This window comes from Balaenoptera borealis, assembly GCF_965194805.1.
Source record: "Balaenoptera borealis genome assembly, contig: HAP1_SCAFFOLD_1479, whole genome shotgun sequence".
NCBI classification, from domain to species: domain Eukaryota; kingdom Metazoa; phylum Chordata; class Mammalia; order Artiodactyla; family Balaenopteridae; genus Balaenoptera; species Balaenoptera borealis.
Window position 1 is genome coordinate 9,336 of NW_028122748.1, and position 18,127 is coordinate 27,462.

Below are 18,127 nucleotides of genomic sequence, written 5' to 3' on the forward strand. Positions count from 1 at the left end.
AAGAATAAAATACCTAGCAATAAACCTACCTAGGGAGACAAAAGACCTATATGCAGAAAACTATAAGACACTGTTGAAAGAAATTAAAGATGATACAAATAGATGGAGAGATATACTATGTTCTTGGATTGGAAGCATCAACATTGTGAAAATGACTATACTACCCAAAGCAGTCTACAGATTCAATGCAATCCCTATCAAACTACCACTGGCATTTTTCACAGATGTAGAACAAAAAATTTCACAATTTGTATGGAAACACAAAAGACCCCAAATAGCCAAAGCAATCTCGAGAAAGAAAAACGGAGGTGGAGGAATCAGGCTCCCTGACTTCAGACTATACTACAAAGCTACAGTAATCAAGACAGTATGGTACTGGCACAAAAACAGAAATATAGATCAATGGAACAGGATAGAAAGCCTAGAGATAAACCCAAGCACATACGGTCACCTTATTTTTGATAAAGGTGGCAAGAATATACAATGGAGAAAAGACAGCCTCTTCAATAAGTGGTACTGATAAATAACTGAAACATTTTCCTGTAAGTGATTAAAATATTTGTCGATTTCTCAGATGTTTAAATAGAAAAGAATGAAATTAGAACACTCCCTAACACCATACACAAAAATAAACTCAAAATGGATTAAAGACCTAAATGTAAGGCCAGACACTATCAAACTCTTAGAGGAAAACATAGGCAGAACACTCTATGGCATAAATCACAGCAAGATCCTTTTTGACCCACCTCCTAGAGAAATGGAAGTAAAACAAAAATAAACAAGTGGGACCTAATGAAACATAAAAGCTTTTGCACAGCAAAGGAAACCATAAGCAAGACGAAAAGACAACCCTCAGAATGGGAGAAAGTATTTGCAAATGAAGCAACTGACAAAGGATTAATCTCCACATTTTACAAGCAGCTCATGCAGCTCAATATCAAAAAAACAAACAACCCAATCCAAAAATCAGCAGAAGACCTAAACAGACATTTCTCCAAAGAAGATATACAGATGGCCAACAAACACATGAAAGAATGCTCAACATCATTAATCATTAGAGAAATGCAAATCAAAACTACAATGAGATATCATCTCACACCAGTCAGAATGGCCATCATAAAAAAAATCTACAAACAATAAATGCTGGAGAGGGTGTGGAGAAAAGGGAACACTCTTGCAATGTAAATTGATACAGCCACTATGGAGAACAGTATGGAGGTTCCTTAAAAAACGAAAAACAGATCTACCATATGACCCAGCAATCCCACTACTGGACGTATACCCTGAGAAAACCATAATTCAAAAAGAGTCATGTATCACAATGTTCACTGCAGCTCTATTTACAATAGCCAGGACATGGAAGCAACCTAAGTGTCCATCGACAGATGAATGGATAAAGAAGATGTGGCACATATATACAATGGAATATTATTCCGCCTAAAAAAGAAACGAAATTGTGGTATTTGTAGTGAGGTGGATGGACCTAGAGTCTGTCATACAGAGTGAAGTAAGTAAGAAAAAGAAAAACAAATACCGTATGCTAACACATTTATATGGAATCTAAAAAAAAAAAAAAAAAAAAAAGAATGGTCATGAAGAACCTAGGGTCAAGACAGGAAAAAAGACGCAGACCTACTAGAGAATGGACTTGAGGATACGGGGAGGGGGAAGGGTAAGCTGGGACAATGTGAGAGTGGCGTGGACATATATACACTACCAAATGTAAAACCGATAGCTGGTGGGAAGCAGCCGCATAGCACAGGGAGATCAGCTCAGTGCTTTGTGACCACCTAGAGGAGTAGGATAGGGAGGGTGGGAGGGAGGGAGACGCAAGAGGGAAGAGATATGGGGGATGTGGGGATATATGTATACGTATAGCTGATTCACTTTGTTATAAAGCAGAAGCTAACACACCATTGTAAAGCAATTATACTCCAAAAAAGATGATAAAAAAAATGTCCATATTTCAAAAAAAAAAAAAAAAAGATAAAATAGCTATTTGGTATTATTTTCACAAGGTACAACTAAACATTTCTTTAAAAATTTTTCTGAAGAGGGTGTTTTTTTCACTTTCTGTACAAAACTTCCAAACTGTGCTGGTGTACAGCACTCATGTCAAATAGAAGGTGAAACATTTTAATTCCACAGCAAGTGGAAATTAAAAATTCACAGAATTTGTTGAATTATACCAGGTATGGAAATGGCCTTCTCTTTCGTAAACCTGACTATATGTATATTATACATAAGACTACATATAAGCATTATATAAGATTATAGAACTTAAAATTAGTTTATAAAAGATACAAATCTGTTAACCTACAAGGAACTCCAGATTTTTATAGAAAATTCATGATAAGATCCAATTTCATTCTATTTAAAAATCTGAGAAATCGACAAATATTTTAATCACTTACAGGAAAATGTTTCAGTTATTTATCAGCAACAATAATTGGTGAAAGTTTCTATGTATAATAATAGTAAGATGTTAAGAACATGAATTATATTGTGTCACCGAAATCCACCCAGTGGTGCTACTCATCATCCTTAACAGTTTTCACAGGTCTGCTTCCGCAAGCCAACAGTAGTCTATAAAAAAAATAGATTGGGTAAAAAAATCCACATGCTTAAACAGCCTCATACACCTATTCTAAAGTACAAACAAACTTTCACTGTTTAACCAAGAATATTCTCACTATCAGATGAAAGAACAATGAATGAAAAAACATGCAATCATATTAAAACATGAAACAGAAAACAGGACTTTTTCTGAGGAGGAAAATCAGTTTCATGATTTTGAAAAGCACACAAAATATCACATTTAATTTATTTTCTACTGATCATCCTTCTATTTATAATGCAATACTTTATCTCAATTTTTAAACAATGTCCATGGTTAAATTCTACTTATGTCTCAAAGAACATTAGCAAGATTTTAGTCTCCCTCTTCATCCTCTCCACTCATGTTTTACGATGGTTTAAATAATAGTTTCTCTTAAAAAAGTTATTTTCCTTCACAACTTATACTTGTTTCTATATTTCTTTTTGCTTCTTGTATTACAGCTCTGCTGAAGTTAAACTAGCTCTCATTCCATTATAGCAAATAAGTTTATATCATTATTTTTGGTGGTTTAAAATGTGACCATGTTTCTAGGTATTTTTTTTAAATTATTGTTTTCCATTCATCTAACTCAGCACAATATGAGCTTTTATAAGTGAGATACATTATTGCTTTTCAGTTTTAAGAAATTTTATTTTTATGTTACTAATTCTTTTAAATTTATTGAAACTGGTTTTATGGTTAAGTAAAAATGTCAATATTCCACATGTAATTGAAAAGCCTGCATAATATTTTGTTATATATATATCCTTAAAATCAAAGTTGGAAATAATTTATTCAAATCTCTATATCCTTATCACTTCACTTTATTCTATTTTATGCTTGTCTATTTTTCTCAGTTATTTTCTCCTCCCCTCTCTTCTTGCTTTCTGTTGAACAGACTGAAATCTACCCCCATCCCATTCCATTTTTCCTACTGGTTTGAAATGTATATGTCTTATTACTCTTCTTTAAGTGGTCATCCTTAAAATTTTACACTGCATTCTGCTGAACAATTTAACAAAGCCTAAAATTAAACAAAATAATGCAGGGACCTTAGAATGCTTTAAGTCTGGTAAGCCTTTTCCAACTATATTTTCAATTGTTCACTTAGATTTATCTTGTCTTCTTCCTTTGAATTCCATCAACTTCATAAAGATGTTGTTGTACAAACAGCTTTATTACTGTTCAAATATGTGATTCTACCTGAGGACCTGCCATTTGTTTCTAGCTACTAGATTATAAGTACTCATAACTGACCTCTGTAATAATTTTCTTTCTTGCTAAGTATATCCATTAACACTTCTTTAGTGAAGGTTAATTGGCCTTAAATGCTCTTTGATTTTATATTTCTGTGAATGGCTTTATCTTACCTTCATTCTTCAAAGAGAAAGAAAGAGAAGGTCAATGAGTCTACAATTCTTGGTTGGTAATTATTCCCTCTCAGAACTTTAACAGTTATTGTCTCTGATTTTGTTTGTTTATTTGTTATACTTATCTTTTATCTGCTTTTAACATCTCTTGATTCTGGTGTTCTACAGTTCCAATATAAAGTGTTGTTTTGGGTGGGAATTTATTTTCCTTTGTATCACTAGGGATTTGAGAGGTTTCCTGAATCTAAACATTGGTGACTCTCTTCAATTCTGGGCAATTCCCATAGATTATCTCTTAAGTATTTCTTTTTCCCACATGCTCTTCCTTCTAGAACTCAGATCAGATACAAAAATCAATCGCTTTACCCTGTCCCCTAACCTGGCTTTCATATTTTCCATCTCTTCATCTCTCTGTGGTGCATGCTGGTTATTTATTTCAAATGTGTCTTCTAATTTGTTGAGTCTCTCTTCACCTGTGTCTAATCTGCTGTTTCAGCATTCACTAAATTCTTTATTTCAGTGATTACATTTTTCATTTCTCAATACTACTCTTTTTCAATTCTACTTGATCATTTTGATAGTCTCTTATTCTTTCCATTCTTCTACTCTTTTATTTCTTTATACATATAAAACAAATTTTATATCCTAAATCTATTTCAATATATACATTTATTTTGGTCTAATTCTGTAGTTTATTATTTCTGATGATTCTTCCTCTTCCATTTTATGTTTTTATTTTTATTGTGAGCATATGTTTCCTGGAAATGGATCTGTAAGAGCCTAGATGACTATATTCAACAGGAAGACAAGACATGGAGAGAAAGTGCCAGAAGTAGAGGGAGGGGTAACTGAAAGTCCTGATGGAAGAATGCCAGTGTAGCTAGGTGGTGGTTGTAGTTTAGGGTCAGTTAAAGGAGGGACTAGGAACAGTAAGTGAAGGGAAGGGACCTTTCAAGGAATAAATGTGTGTGTGTGTGTGTGTGTGTGTGTGTGTGTGTGTGTGTGTGTGTGTGATGTGAGGGAAGATTCGAAAATCTTTACCCAGAAAAGCAAGATCATCAGGTAAGTGGTCTTTAGAAAGATTATTCTGGCAGCAGAATAGCAAATGGATCAGAAGGAGGTGAGGTAGAGACAGGAAAATCATGAAGACAACAATAGTAAATGCCAGAGATTTAGAAGGTTTGAATAAGTCAGTGATGGGATGACTGAAGAAAAGGGGACATGAGAAAATTCAAGAGATGGGGCTAAACCTAACCTTTCACAATCAAACAGTAATGCTCTCTTTCCAAGGATCCACACCAAAGTTTTCATACCCATTCTAAGTGAGATGACATTGCAAAGCATACAAAATATGTTTGACTTGGACACTAAAACTCATTTCACCATCATAAATGTCAAACAACCCATATTGATGGTCAGATACTATATGTCTTAGAAGACTTCATAAAAAACAGCCAGATAACAAGCAGTATATGTTTCAGGAGCATATTGTCTTGATCTGGGGAGTCCTTTTCAGCTAATGGAAAAATATATAAAACCGAAAGAAGTCAAAGTTGCTAGTGACAATTTAATCCAAATAGCTTAATCTGAAAAGCTTTATTGCTTAGAGAGATATAATATTACAGAAAGCTGAAACATATCAATGTACTGTTAGAGTTTCTAATTCTATGACATAAACTTATTTTTAAATATTCTTCTTTTGTAATATTGTCTTAATCTTGCAGTATTAGTGATAATACTTTGAATAATGGAAATACCCAGTATAAATGCCTTTCCCTAAAATTGCTTATCTGATTATTCTACCCAAAGTCATGGACCAAAGTCACATTTCTGATTTTACACTTGAGATCAACAGGAGCAATAGTAATGGCTAAAATTCACTGAGGACTTACTATGTTCCAGGCATTATTTATATATATTAATTAATTTAATCTTCATAACAAGTCTATGAGATGGGTTATAATTATTACTTATATTTTTGGAGACAAGGAAACTGAGACACAGAAAGGATAAGCAAATTACCCAGGGTCACACAGCTGGCATTAATCAGTGGAAGCAGAAACCTAATCCAAACATTCCTTTCATAACCACTCCACTCCACTGCCTATCTGAAAGTGTGACTCATTATGTTAGTACATCTTGTTGAATTTTATAGTTTTATGCTGTTTGAAGGAGTGCTGCTGGAATCATCTTCATTTATACACCTCCACTGGGCCCTTCTATGTAATTCTGAAAATACGAACGATCTTTGTTTGAAAATAGAGGTAGTCTTTAAGTGATAGCATGTGCATTTTGTCATGCCTTTGAGCTAGCTAGTCATAAAACTTCTCAAAGATAGTAACAGGTTTTGTTGACAATAATGGCCAGCCATAAACAGACTCAGAAATGCCTCACCCTAGACCAGGGGGTCAAGTCTGCAAGCACAATGGGAGCTTCCACTTGATGTTGCAGGTTACTGGACACAGAGTCCATGGTTCTCACTCCCAGAGGCAGCTGTGACCCAAATGAATTTAGCCTCATGGGTGTCAAGGAGACAACTGGACACCTACACTGAAGTGCAATGGCCACCTGTGCACCTGCAGGCCCTCTGCCCTGATGTGCAGTGAGTCTTTCCCACCTGGATTAGATGCTGCTTCCAGTATCAGGTAGACACTGTGAACCAGGCTTGTGGAGAATGCCAATTACACACTGCCCCCAGGCACCTCTGTTTCAGGCTCCTCCTGAATATGGAGCCTTGCTGTGATCAGACTTGATCAAGAGCTCCCTAGATAACAGTCATCTTGCCTAATAATACCTGCCAGAAGGCCTCCTCTTTGCTGCTTGTTGGTCTTTGGTAGTTCCCCTGACACCTGGCCTTTTCAAGCTCTCCCTCAGGGCTTCCCAGCAACTTTTAGAACAGGCACCATGCTTTTTATCAAAGCCTTGGGCCAGTAGTTAAGTCAGGCATTTTCCTACTGGAAGAAAACAAAACACTCAAAATCCGCCAATGGATCTTTCCATGAACAAATCAGTTGGCTAGTAGAGAGCTCAGGGATAGTCACATAAAAATTCATTTTTATTAGGCCACCTAAAAAATGATTATAAAATACACAGGGGGATTCTGCAGATATTCTATATACTTTCAAGGTAGCATATTTAAAATATATTACTTTCTCCATTTATTTGGTACTTACTGAGTACCATCAGCAAAGCACTGCAGGAACAAAGAAGCGCGATTGTGTTTTCAGGAAGTTTAAAATCTGATTAAGGAGGGAGACATGTAACCAAGCATCTGTTCTATGAAGCCGGTAAGAGCCTGAAAGCTAGTGCTTTTCATAATAGATGTTAAACTCATTACCTAAATGGATTGTGCATTTTGCTTTCTTGTCAAAGTGATGCAGTCAAAGCACCTGGTCAAGGATCAAGTTGCGATCGCTTCCTGGCTCCACCACTGGTCATGAGGGCCAACCTTTCCTGTCACAGTAGCTGGATAAGAGCAGTCACAACACAGACAAAACAGTGGAAGTCAGATCTGGGGATCTTGCTGGATGTTTGGGGAAAGAGAATCATTCACCTTTTTACTTATCCAACAAATATGTATTGAGAACCCACTGTCTTCCAGGACCATCCCTGTGCTCTGGGGATTAGGAAGTAGGAATAACAACAAAAAAGAAAGAGGAAGTCTCTGCTTTCTTGGAGCTTGAGTTGAGGGAATAAACAAATAAATACATGCTTAGTGCTTCAGGGTAATAAGGACCAAAGTCCAAATAGAGGAAAGCATTCTCTCTATCACTGTGATTAGGAAGGTCGACCTTGGACATGGAGCTACCAAGCAGATTCCTGCCTGAGCATCAAGCTCACACTGGGAAGACAGAGCGGAAACATGAAGAGAGGCTGATCCTGATGGCACAGCTTCATCTGGACCTAACCTTGCCTGAAATGCAATGATGTGAACCAACAATTCCCCGTTTTGTTGAAGTCACTTGCCAATACCCCAGTCCTTCACACTCCCATTTCTTATTACTCCACATAGAATCAAACAACCATTAAGTCCTGAAAGTGTTCTTTGTGTGCAGTGTCACTTTTTCATTCTCACTGCCATCCTCCCACTTCAGTCCCTCTTACACCTGGGAAATGGAATAACAGTGGAAGACCTCAGGGGGATGGATCCCACAGGAAGTAGTGAAGGAGGAAGGACACCTCTTTGGCTGGCCAAATCCACGCAAGTCAACCCAGGAAGTCATTCGGCATCACCTCCATCTAAGAAAATGGAAGAAGATGCTCATGAAGGCTCTGGGCATGTTGATGCTGGGGGTTGGCAAGGAGGCCTTGGGAGGGTGGGTAAGCCAGTCTCATCCCTAGGGAACTGGGATGGTGATTAAGATACAACATATGTCCTTTTCATGCTCAAATGTGCAATAGCCTGCAGGATGTATCTCCCCACTCCTGCTTCACCTTGCAGCAATATTCATGAGGAAAAGGAAATTTCCCTAGGCAAACATGCAGCCTATCTTCCAACAAATGAATCCTATCACTTAGAAGAAGAACAAGTGAAATCAGTCCATAGCGATGCAAATCTCCCAACGATCAGGTTTTCAGGTTTCTTAAAATAGATCAGTAGTTCATCATGACAAAAGAATAGTAAATAATTATGATCCAAAATTTATTCTTATAATCTGGAAAATCAATATTATGTTTGTTAACCTTGTACCATAGTTCAAAATAGATCATTTGACTTACCTCTAATAGGTAATTGACTCTGAGATCTGTCAATTCTACTGTGTTCTATGCCCGAAAAAATATTTTTCAGAAATGTTCCTTGTCACTTTAAGAAAGCAAAGAGTAATTTGGCGTTTGCTCCCTTAAACTCTCTTATACATACCTTAAATAAACTCTAGTCAACATATCCTCTTTCAGTCCCCCAATTTTTTTAACCCCTCGCAATGACGGCATGGTTCACACCATAGAAAAGGATGTGCTCTGAAATGTCAAGGCTCACAGGTTTTCTTATCAGAACTTCTGTGAATCGAGACTTCCCTGGTGGAGTAGTGGTTAAGAGTCCGCCTGCCAATACAGGGAACACGGGTTCGATCCCTAGTCCAGGAAGATCCCACATGCCGCCGAGCAACTAAGCCCACGCACCACAACTACTGAAGCCCTTGCGCCTAGAGCCCATGCTCCGAAACAAGAGAAGGCACCTCAATGAGAAGTCCGCGCACCACAACAAAGAGTAACCCACGCTGGTCGCAACTAGAGAAAGCCCGTAGCCTCAGTGCCGCCATGAAGACCCAACACAGCCAAAAATTAATTAATTAATTAATTAATTAATTAAAAAAAGAAAACTTCCATGAATTAACACAACGTTGCAGAGAAGCCTAAGAATCACAGACACACAGCAGCTAGCCAGCTTGATGACTTTACACAGCTATATTTTTCTTTTTATGTTGTATTATTATACTTTTAGTGTATAGCAATGTCCTTATTCTCAAGTTTCTAATCATCAAAGACACAGCAAACGTAAAGCTATATGACAAATCCTTAATTTTGATAATCTCCAAACATTTGAACAGATGTCTATAGAAACATATTATTTTTCTTACATCAGCCAAATCTGAGACATTAAAATAGTTAACAGTTCTTAAAATATTTTCTTCCATAATAGAAGTTTATATGAAAATTACTTTCTTTGACCTGAATCAAATTACTGAATTATTTTCGCATGCTAATCAGATTCCCTTTATTATATCTACCCGCCTTTAAATCAAAAGCCTACCAGCCATTCCTTAGAACTGTAGTAACAGGAACCAGGACCTGGCAAGGCCTCAGAGGCAGGTTAAGTGCTGCTGGTTCTAACGGTGGCGGCACAGCAATATCCTAGAACACAAAACCCCTCCGACACGTGAAGCCAATAGTTTCAACTGGGCTTCAACTGGGTCAGGGCAGATGGCTTTGTATTTCCTGATTGCTCACATGCTCAGAAATCCAAAGTGGAGAATATCCGTTCTGCATGGTAACAAGTAAGAAATAGCTCAATCCCACGTAACTGGATCGTCACCTAATCCAATCTGTGCCTCTCTTACAACTATTGACAGTGGTTTTTAATTCCTTCAGCAGGTCTCTCTACCCAACCAGCCTCCCTTAAGACACACAAACATACGTACACACACATGGTTCATTCTGCCACTTCTCCCACCAATTCACCACTCCGAGGAAGAGTGTATTTAGCTAAACTTTAGCAAGCTCTTTGGCTGCCTGAGGATTTAGAAATGTTAAAATAAAAACTAATTACCACCTTGAGAACTGCAGGTGGCACCTGGTCTTAAGTCTCAAGGCAGCAGGTCGCTCCTGCATCATCCAAGCAGCAATGTCACTGCTTGCTCCTAAGCTCCAGAGAAACCCTCTGTTGGGTCTCGAACACCCCAAGTAATGAGACGCTACTGAAACGAGCATGTGGGGACCCTAGGTCTACGCCACAGCGTTAAGTGGCTTCTGAGGTTATCGAAACTGCCACTGATGCCAAACAAGGTTCACCAGCCCCTTCCTCCCACAGTGGTCCAGTGAACACGTGGCATAAAAATTCCTTCTCCACAGGTGACAGCCACTAAGGCCAGAGATGGAACCACAGGTGATACAACTTAGGAACACATAAATTTAAATATCTGATACACCATTTACCATATCCCTAAAATGACTCATCCGAAAGGATCATATTTGCCAGTTTAAAAAACAAACTTTTTTCAAGTTTCTCTCCATGAGTTAGCTATAACTAGCACATCCTCCATGAGTATCTTTTCCTGATGTACTACCGAGTAAAAACTTAATAAAAGCCATAGCCTAGATAAAATATATCATTTTTTCATTTGTGATTAACAGCCTTGGAGGGAGGTTTCTTTTTTAAACTGGTCCATTAAACGGGCATATATTGAAATAAAAATTATATAGTTTCTAACTTTAAACTACTCAAAATTTCAAGTACTTTATGTTTCAATTCTATTTCAAATCAGTACACTGAAAATACCCATTACCTAGAAACTAAGGAGAATATTTTTATTTTTTATGGCGAGCCAGACTCCCTATATTATTATTGAAAAGTCAAGTTTCTAATGAACCAGAAAGGAAATTTATTGTAAAGCAACGCTCAAACTAAGCACATGTATTATCACACAAGGTTATGTGTACACCTACCAGACATGTGCAATCTCTATGTCAAAGCATTATTTTCAAAAAGTTAAAAACACAACACGTACAAATATAGAACAAATGCATGCCAAAGAATCATAAACTCATTAATGACTAATCCAGTAAAAGAGCATTTTGAGAAACTAGGAATTTACAGGCATTTATAGAAGAACATTAGAATGAGATTGCTAGGTTACAAAAACACTGATCAATGTCCTACAGGGCAATAAAACCTTTGTAGTTACCATATGTACCTGAAAAAAAAAAAAAAAGAAATCATCAATTTCAGCGTCTAAACTCCAATCAAATGGTAAATGACCAAGTCAGACATGGGTGCATTCTTCTAGGTAATTAAACAATCATGTGGGCCTATTAAACAATGTTCCTGCATAATGTCAAAAGGTCACTCTATCATACCCTCTCTTTTTTTAACTTTTTATTTTACATTGGAGTCTAGTTGATTTACAATGTTGTGTTAGTTTTTACAGTATTTACAAGTTGTGTATAACTTTAATTAGCACACAGATTTTAACCTTATGCCATAGAACTCAAACTGGAAAAAACAAGTATGATATTTTGAAGGAACGTATTACATATGGTTTCCTGCCTCTCAGAAATAGGTAGACATAAATAATTCAGTTTTTAAAAGTTATTCAATATGATGCAACAGAGCCTATAGCAATCAGCACCGCAACGGGCCCCAGGTAGGCAGACTGAGTGGGGACACTTTGGAAGTTACTCTGAAGAACTTTGTATGTTGAAGCCAAGCCTTTAAAGGCTCTGAAAAGTTAAGTGGGAAGAAGATCCAGAGGTTAATTTCATATTTGTTTTTCAGGATTAGAATTAGAATTGCAGGTAAACCCTGGATCTATTCATTCCAAATTGTTTGAACTCTTTTATACTTTTATAAGTATACTTTTATATTCAAATTCTGATTTTGATTTAAAGGGAAAAATTCAAATTCAAATTTGCTCAGTTAATTGAGATTTTTGTCAGTGAATATGTCCTTTATTTAGTACTCTTGAATGATTTGGGGTTTTTTTTCCAAATCAACTCAAAGGAGCAGACATTCTTGAGCTCCAGTCTTCTCCCCAGAACAGGCTTTCAGGCGTGGGAGGGCCACTGATAATGTGGCTTTAGGGTCATTTTGTTTGTTTGCTTAAAGAGTCTCCCCCAGTTGCATAAGCTTCAGGACCCTCACAGCTCTAGCCTTGCCTGTCACTCTGTGTTGATAGTCACATGGACTTTGTAAGTTTTTTTGGAGAAAAAAATGTTGTTGTTTTCCCGAAGTTTTCAAACATATTCTGACCTCAGTATTTCTGGGAAGTTTATTCAAATATGATTTAAAAAAAAAAACGGTCCGTTTACCCGTTTGTTGAAGACTCTTTCCAACAAGTCCAAGCTCCAGTGCTTACTAAATACCTCTCTCCATATTCTATGCTCATTTTCCCCAACATGTTTCACTGAATCACGAATGGATTCCCCATTCACCTGCTCTAGGGGCACATCTTCTGATAGGCTCCCTCCCTAAACCAAGGAACATATTACATATGGTCTAATGCCTTTCAGAAATAGGTAGACATAAGTAATTCAATCTAAATATCAACCAAAATACTGACATTTTCTTATTCAGATTATATCTCTTCTTCCTCCCCAAAGATCTGAAAATTCGTAAAGAAACAGTAGATTCACAAGGATAATCCTGATTAACTTGGAGGATTCGACTCACTCTAGAAAACCACTAAGCACACTATTGAGACAAAAAGAAGCCTGCACCAATTAAAACAGTAGCAGGATTTTAGTCCATATTACCCAAGGTGAAAACTTCTTTATGGACTGTATTGTCTTAGCACACATGGCATTACTTGAGATTGACTGTGCTCACATAGCAATAGAATATGTTGATGACACTTAGCAAATAATTACAAAGAATCTGTGCCCATTGAAATGACAGGAGTTCTGACAAACAATACCCTTGAGAAGAGACATTGGATAAACACACTATTAGACATTCACTTAAATCAATTCTCACGATTTTATACTTCTTAGCAGTTGTAGCATTATGTTCAGTTCCTCCATTCTGCAATTCATGTATTTTTATACCAAATTCTTAAGGTTAATCATGTTATTGGGTTAGGATAATTTATACAACAAGTGTCTCACTATTATACTGTGTATGTTATTTTTCTTTTCAAAGAATAATATTGTGTGATAATATCTATTAGAGGATCATATTAATAAACTTTCATTAAAGATGATACAGTAACACTTTAGCACATAAGGAGCCATTGCTCCAGTGAAGAAAGGATTCAAATCTGATACAAATCTTCAAATTGAGGTGCTAATATATTTGCCTAGATCAAGCACTAGGTATTACATGAAGAGCACATGTTTGTCTCCCATGCTGGCCAACAAAATGGGCTTGATCTGCTCCCCCAACCAAGGGCAGAGATCTCTCATACATATGCAGGACATAACAGGGAGGAGACATTGTTGGATAAAAACAAATCCTGATTACCACTCCTAGAACAGTGATTCAAGTTGTGTGCCCCACCTGGAGTGGGCCAGAAATACATCTTTTATTCTCACAACAAGAAGGGCACTTTTGACAGGGGAAGGAAACAAAAGAAGACTTCTAGAGAAAATTACAAGTACTGAGATTTAACAAGGTGCGGATGAGTGTGTAACACTCACTAAATTGAACCCCTGGGTCTATAAATATCATCCTTTACGTCAAATAATCACCATCAACAGCGGCTGAAATGTCTAACACTGGCTTCAGTCCTTTTCAGAGACTTCAGTCCTTTTTCTTTTCACTGGGGAGTAGAGTTAGGGAGGACAGCAGCTACTAGCTATAGCTGGTACTTTACTTATATGGGGAAAATAATTCAGCTGTAAATTAACTTCCAATTGTGTTGTTCCTTAATCGGGAAAGAGTGAACATTACTCCTCAAAGTGACATGCGATCCAGGAGACAGATTTACAATACTAAATATGCAATCAAAATACTGACATTTTCTTATTCAGATTATATCTCTTCTTCCTCCCCCCCCCCAAAAAGATCTGAAAGTTCATAAACAAATAGTAGATTCACAGGGATAATCCTAAAACAGAGAGCTACTGCCCTCTTCCACTTGTGGCTCATGGTAGGAAGTGAGCAAACCAACCACTGTCTGCACAACAACTTCTGGAAAACAGGGCTCTAACTTGGAATCTATATTCTAACTTTCCTCTTGCATTCCATTTAAGAGGATAACTCCATTAGATTAACACTTTCATCTTGACTAAATACAAAGAGTTCTAGAAGACAGACCAAGTAGAGATGCACAATTTTTAAATATCAGGTCCTAGAGGATGCTGTCCATTCAACTTGTTTTATCTTCAAAAAGACAGAGAATAAGAGTAAAAAAAAAAAAGCCCATGTTTTTGGCTATTTAGAAACATTACTCTCGCCCTGTGTAGACTCCTCCTGACTTAAAATTTCCCATTAATTATAAAGATTCATGTCAAAACATGGATAATTTCTGAGATGTCAAATGTTTCAACCAAGTCCTGTATGAGAGTATGTCTTATGCCAGAACCTCACCCAGGTTGACCCCCCCCCCCCCCGCCCCCCGTCTGACTAATTTACTACTGAGAACCAGTTGTAAATAGAGGAAAAATGTCACTGTATCCTTTTGGGGAGAAGATCTTTACCTTTTTAAAAATTTACATACAGTTCTCATTATTTTATCAGGGCTTAAGAATATTTCATTTTTGTTAGTTTTAAAGTCTTGTCTGCAAAGATTACTTGAGTTCTTAAAACACTTCTTAGGAATAAAAGGTTAGCGATCAAAAGACTTGAGCAAATGCTGGTGTTGGTAGCCTAAATCCCATCCTGCTGGCAAACTCCTCTTTAGAATTTCTCAAATGATGGGACAGGACTAAAAGAACCCTCTACCTTGATTTATGTAGTAACAAATTTCAAATATGGGTTTGAAATACCTTGCTTGTATATACATCTACACATACAAACAAACACCTCCCAAATATTCGAGAGTTAAGGAAAAATCCAATTGGTCAAATTAGCTAATCTAGAGTATAATAAGATTCATTCACCATTACTTCTACTGCTACAAAGGATACTGTCAAATGAGATTAGCAAGCAATTATCAAACGGTTTGTGTACCCTCTATGAATCTTTAAGTCTGCAAAGACATTTAAATATATACTTGACACTTGAACAACTATAGTAGCCATCTTTGCAGTGATCAAGGACTCTATAGTATCTAAAATGTTCTTAGCCATGCAAATTTACATAGGTACTTTTAACTTACTGAACTTTTCATCAGAGTACTAAACACATCTAAATAAAACAGAGGCTGAAAAGTGAAAACTAGCATTGACATTTGAAGACTCAGCCAGAGACCCAGACGAACTGAGCCTAGAGATATATTCAATTCAGAAAAGGCTATCTGCCTGGATATTCAGACATGGAGCACCTCAGAGCATGTGACTCTTAAAAAAGATGCTCAGTATGAAGCACATGATACCTCTGTGGATTTCAGGGAATAAAATACAAACAGAAAATAAAGAAATATCAAAATAACCGATCTTGCAATATCCTGTAATCACAACTAAGGAGACAAGAAAGGCAGCACAGCACTCTGCTTCTCTTATAAGGGAAGGATTTTTGAAGCCATGTTTCCTTTAAGTAAGAGTGACCTCTGGTGACTTTTTAATTGCACCTCAGTGTACTATGTTAAATTATTCTACAATTCTTTTATACTAGCAAATCATTTAGTACTACATTTTTAATTTCTTAGCAAAGTGATAAATGCTTTACTGCAGGACCTAAGGCTTTCATGTAAATGCCCCCATTGTAATTAATTCATGGCAATTGTGCCCAAAGCTAAATTAAAATTCTGTCTGAAACACGGGGCAGTATTTTCTTAAAGGAGACTAAGGCTCATTTTCAGGAGTGACTCATATAATATGGCATTAAATGAGCTGATACTAAATGATGACAACACAAACTTATCACAGCCTCGGGGCATATATGGATGAATGCTGGAAGGGTAACTATTTGTATAAAATGCTTTTCACTTTAGCACAAACTTCCTGGTAAGGGCAGAGTTCCCCAGCCCACCCCACCCCCAGCAGCAAGGTCGGTTTCTAACATGCCTACTAGCACTTTCTTGAAATGCATAATAGCTTGCCTTACTCCCTACAACCTGATTTAAAAAAAATTCTTGAGGGGGATGGGGTGTGGATGTAGGACTAAGGGGGCTTTCTTCCAATCCCTCAAGGAAAGAAAAGCCCTATGATGGAGATTTCAATCTGAATAACACTTCGAAAACTTTTTCCGATTTCCAGATTAAAATGCCTTGAGGTCGGCTGAATCAATTTGGCTAGCATCTTTAGATCAGACTCACATTGCCAGTCCAGAACTGAGAGGTTAACACATCTTCACTGAACCAACAAAATGAGAAACACAGCACATCACGATATACAAGCACGTGCACTTGCAAATGAACCTGAATGGCAGGGTATGTTTTTCCTGTAAGCAAAAGCCTTCTAGTTCTGAGGGGTCGATCCTTCTCGTAATTCTGCGGACTCACCAGGTTTGCCGCCTGGGCTCTGCTGCGGAGCCTGCCCGCCGCTGCAGCGCCCGACTTCTTGGTACCCGATTCCGCAGGGCGCCAACTGCAAACATCTACGCTAATGCAGGACCCGGCCAGGTCGGCCAACGATTTCCTTTCTGACATAAATCCTCCAAAATGTATTCATAATAAAAAGAAATAAATGACATATTGGCATGCTCTTCTCTCCTCATCTCCTGCTATTCTCTCTCTCAGGTCTCTCTCCGCCTCAATAGTCTCATGCTAATTTTAGCTTTTACTAGAACTTGAGCTTTCTCAATGAATATTCAAAACAACAGCACACAGACAAAATTCAGCTCACAGACAAGTCAAAACAGGCTTTGTGTATTACAGACTTGACGAGTGGAAAAACCATTGTAAACCATCCTATCCAAGCGTTGGGACTTTGCGATGTTTTTTAAATGCCTCATTTTCAGAAGCAGACCAGTGATTCCATTTGTAAAATTCAATTATTTTTTTAAAAAAACACTAATTCTCAGTTGACAGTATAAGTTTTAAAAGATTTGCTGTACTCACAAGTATTCCCTGCTGCTAATGTACTCCAGGGCTGGGCAGACAAAAGAAAGAGCATCCTGAGACAGGCTCCCGCGGCGGAGTCCATGTTCACAGTCGCCGGGGCTCCCCACCCCAAAACCCAAGGTGTCCAGACAGCTGCTCTGAGCCGGAGTCTGCAAGCTCCCTCCCGCTCGGGGTAGCTAGCGCTCCCTCCTCCGGGCTCGGCGAACCCGCGCAGCCGGCGGGGCGGGAGCCCCAACCTGCAGCCACACCCCCACCCCACCCCCACCCCCACCCCCACCCGCTCCCACCGCGCTGCGAGCTCCACGCGTCCCGGGCGAGCCTGGCGGTGGCGGGAGGAAGTGCGAGTCAAGTCGGTGAAGGTCTTCAACCTGCGCTCGCTCCGAATCCGAATCTGAATCCGAATCCGCGGTCCTAGGTCCTTCACCGGCAGGTTTCCCACTCTGAACAGCTGAGCAGTTCAGTGGACTTCAGTCTGAGACCGAGCTTCACCAGGCTGATGATGCTTGAGCATTAACACTGATGCTAGGAAAAATGTGAGTTTCTTTTTTTTTGGTTGAAAAGAAGTTAGGACAAGTAACTAACCCGGTTTGAAGAAAATATTTACATGTACTGAGAACTGTTGTAAAAAAGACTGCTTTTGTTTTCCCAACTCATTTAATGATTCATATTTAAAAATAAAAACCTAAAGAACCTTATTATGGTAATCATTTCGAAATATATACGGTTATATATACAGTGTTATGTGTCAAAATACATCTCAGTAAAGCTGGAAAAAATTAAAATTAAAAAATAATTAAAACACCGACCCGACTTCTACTATAATGTCAGCATTTTATTAT

At 37.9% G+C, this 18,127-nt stretch overlaps 1 long non-coding RNA gene across 1 annotated transcript; it reads right to left on the reverse strand.

Annotated features, from left to right (window-relative positions):
• Positions 1-9,155: 9,155 nt before the first annotated feature.
• Positions 9,156-17,545, reverse strand: LOC309622079. The gene is made up of 2 exons (XR_014240478.1): positions 17,286-17,545; positions 9,156-14,506 (listed from the first exon to the last, which is right to left on the reverse strand). It is a non-coding gene; the product is annotated as an uncharacterized lncRNA (long non-coding RNA).
• Between the last annotated feature and the right edge of the window lie 582 nt (positions 17,546-18,127).